The following is a 4,260-nucleotide window of genomic DNA, read 5'->3' on the forward strand; positions in this document are numbered from 1 at the left end:
ACATAGTACACATCAAAGCCTCACGGACCTTGGAGATCTTGGTATTTTTCAAATGAAAGATAAGAAGCCTGACATTCTTGCCAAACTATGTTGGAGAATGGCATAGGACTTTGAAGTTCCATGGGTCCAAATGCTAATTAAAAAGTACATTACTCAATCTAGAATCAGTGAAAAAGGAAGGATGTATAGTTGGCTGCATATCTCGTATTTGGACAACGTGCAAAGATGGAGGTATAGTTCTTAATAAATGCTTTAACTAGTCCATTTCTAATGGAGATTCTGCTTGCCTATGGGGTGATTTCTAGCTGTCGCTACTAACAATAGTAGAAGTTCAACTAAGGAAAATTCTTTCAATTAATTTGTTATAAGAAAGCCCTTTGTGCCATTAATAACAATAGGACATAAATTTCCCTGCATTGGAATGAAAACAAATAGATTCTAACTAAATAGAATGTCACTACCAACCAATAGAAATTACCCATTTTTCGAAACTGATATTGCTCAATCACTGGTTCAACAGGTGATTTCAATTCCTAAGCTAGAAACCAAAAACATAAAAAATAAAAGAAAATAGAATTAAATTCAGCAACAATAGATCAATCAACAAAATTGTGACACTGTTATTTAGTTTCCTTCATTTCCCAGCAACCAAACAGAGTTTATTAAAAAAAATGAGAGATAAAAGGGAAAACTACCTGTCGGTGGTCTCTGAAACAAGCCCAAGTCAGCCTCACCATGGCTCATCACAACCACCACTCACCACCACCTCTGGTGGTGGCTTCCTCTAACCAAAATCTCTTTCTCTGTCTCTCAATCTCACTTCCCTCCCTAGATCTAATCCAAAAGTATCAACTTTTCTCTCTACACCCAATTCTCTCCAAACCCCAACCCTTGCTTTCTCTTGATCTAGGTCTAAAAAGGGATCGTAGGCATGAGTGTTTGGGGTTTGGTTTCAGATGGTGAGTTTCTCTTTCTTTTCTTTTCTTTTTTTTTTTTTTTTGCTAATGGGTCTGAGTTGGGTATGCTAGCAGCAGTGACCGACGAGGTTGTGGGAGACACACAGAGCAAGTGTGGATGTTGAGAGAGTGGAGCGTTAGGGGAGAGAGAAAAAGAAACCTAGTTGAAGTGGGAGAGAAAGAGAGAGAAGAGAGAGTTTTACTGAAATTTTGATTTGGTAGCTGAAATGAAAAAGAGAAAGTGGGAGAAATTGAAAGCACACAGATTGCCAGGCTGGATGTATAACGTGTCAAAATAATGAGCTTTGAATCAAATATACGGCTGAGATTTGTGCTATTGCATCTCGTGCAATACCCTAGGTATTGCACGAGATCTCAATCCAATTGAAACTAAATGAGAATGGAAAGAGGCATAGACAATGTGATCATCATGGAATTCAATGAGAACAAAGATAATCAACTCCTTGGTTGCAACAATAAGTTTTCTCATAAAATTCATAGCTATCTATATTCGCTCACTTTAGAGTTTTTTTAACTTAAATTGCAAATAATAATTAATGATTAACACATTATAGTGGGCCTTTTTTGGTTAAAGTGGGCTGGGTTGCCTCTTGTAGTATTGGGCTCGAGTATTCTGAGTTGGGGAGTTGAGACTAGTCCAACTGCAACTCAACTTGGTCCGGCTTGTGCAAAAACTATGCCTCGTTTGTCAGGAGCACGCTTATGGCAGACAGAACTGTTTCAAATGGGTTGTAGCAGACAGATATGATAATAATAATAAAATCAAATACTTTGAGATCTTTATTAAGGTAAATAGATAATCCTTACTTAAGAAAAAAATAATCACAGTTTTAATAACAATTATTTTATAAGAAAAGTAAGGGGAACAAGTGGGTAATATATGAGTTGATTGAGAAAGGAAATAAATTAGATCAATTCTGATCCACAGGACCAAAACCAGAGAGGGAAGAACACCTCTTCTTAAAGTGAATAATCTCTTAGGGAGATCCTGCCGTGGAAATTAATCACTTTGAAGGAAGTGGACCTGATGGTTGGCACACAAGAACACCTTTCGTTTTTGGCAGAGAGCAAGATTTTGAGAGGGAGAGAGTGAGTCAACCTATTGGTGCATGCTTGCCGTTCTAACTCTCTATCTTTTTCTTTCATTCTTTTCTAATATTCCCCTTTTTTTCTTATCTTTTTTCTTTCTTAATCCTTGTTTCTATTTCCTGGCTTTCAAGTTTTCAATTCTGTGGTGCTTCTTGTTGTTGTTGTTGTTGTTGTTGTTTCTGTACATGGCAAGGGTCTCTTTATAATGCCTGCCGTGACCAGATTTTACTATTTTAGCCATTACCCACCTTTGTCTGGTCTGGGTGTACCTGCCAACCACCACTGGTCCGTCTTCCCCATCGCCAGACAAAAGAAAGCTATTTTGTTTGTTTGTCTGCTGTGGCACCTTTTCCTACTACGGTGTGGGTGCCTTTTCTCTCCCTATCCCTCATGGCATGCACCTAATAGTTCCAGCTCAGCTTTGCCCCTTTGGGTGGTATGTCATCCAGTAGGACACTTCCCCCAAAAGAGCCCTAGCAGGAACCTTAAAATAGGTTTTCCCCTCTCCCCACCACCAAACCATGCCCTCTTACCTCTGACCCATGACCTCACTGTGTCCTATATTGGCTGGGTATAGGCTGGTGAGGTCTGGGCCTTGCGCATGCCTCTCTTCCATGTATGTCCAAAATCTGCCTGCTGCTTATGCGTTTGCCGTGGTTGGCCTGCACAGTTTGTCATCCGTTCTTGACCATTTTCTGGTTTCCCTTTCCTTTATGACTTACCCTATTTGGGGTTGGGCCTTGCTTGATGGTGGGCTTCGCTTTTTCTTCAACCCACCCTTTTTCCTACTACCATCTCCTATCATACCACTCTATCATTCCTGTTGCGAAGTTGTCTTGCCTCAATCTCGCTGGGTCTCTTTGGGCCTGCCGTTCATTCTTCCCCTGATGGCCCAACAAGGCCATTGGTTCTTGTGTTATATCACTAGCAGGCTTCTGTGTCCCATTTGTTTTCCCTTGGGCGTCCCGGGCCTGTTTGCGTCCTTGGGCTTCCTCGGCCCTTTTTTCAACTTTGCATTACCATGGGCTTTTACTGAATTCTTTTGGGTTTCCCCGGCCCAATTACATTATTCCTCATCCTTGGGGTCCATGGGTTTGCCATTGACCTCTTACTTTCTTTGCTTTCATTCATTTGGGCCTGCCGTGGCCCATTCTCTCTTTTCCACATCATATATTGTCCATGGTTTGCTTTTTCTCTCTTTTTGGGCTTCTTTTGAGCTCATTTACTTCCTCAAGGCTCATTTGTTTATCTCATGGGCCTGTGATCCATTATTCCTGCTGCTTGAACTTAATGGATTTTCTATCCATTTGCCAACTCCTTTACACGGGCTTCTCTCTTCCACTTGGGCTTCCGAAATGACCATCAACACACATAACAACTTATATACAATGGAATGGTTTGACACCTTTGGAATAAGGACAAATTAATCTATAAATTAAACTAATTTTAAAAATATTCTTGTTTAAAGAAGTGTTGCTTAAGAATTGTAACTTTTTGAACATTTTAGGTGACTTTAAGTTTAAGTAATTTCTTTTGGAAAGGGTCACAAGATTTCATAATGACTTCTATGTTAGTGGTGATTTGTCATAAAAGTCAAGTATACTAATAATAATTAGTTGCAAATGAACATGTGAGAAGATATGATTCAATAGTAACAATCTATTATATCAAACTACCTGTTTTAAGGTATTGGAAAAAAATATTGGTTTAAAATATTGATAAATAAATTCATATTAGAGTATATAAAGCTCATGTAGTGGCTCAAGGGAAGCGATACCAAATTTACGCTTGAAAGGGAAATGTAGACCCTAATGAAATTAACCAACTTCCTAAGCTGAGTAATTATTCAAATTATACAATGGTCCGATTCAAATCGTTGTGGGTACAACCTTGTCACCAAAACTAAAATGCAGTAGAAAGTAAATTTTGATACAACAATATGGTCACAATGTGAAATCCTTGCGGGAAAAAACCTTACGAGTAATTTGAAACTTACCACCAATTTGAAGAATTCACTATATAGAATAGAAGTTGTTACAATACAAGAATATACCCAATCCTAGTATAACAACTTACAATATTAATTAGGGGTATTCACTAAACTACTTAAACTGCATGGCCGCACCCAAACCGATCAAAACTACTTGCAAAATGGAGTAACCACATGCACTATATGGTGTGGTGTGCAATTTTA

This window comes from Quercus lobata, chromosome 2, assembly GCF_001633185.2.
Source record: "Quercus lobata isolate SW786 chromosome 2, ValleyOak3.0 Primary Assembly, whole genome shotgun sequence".
Taxonomy (NCBI): Eukaryota; Viridiplantae; Streptophyta; class Magnoliopsida; order Fagales; family Fagaceae; genus Quercus; species Quercus lobata.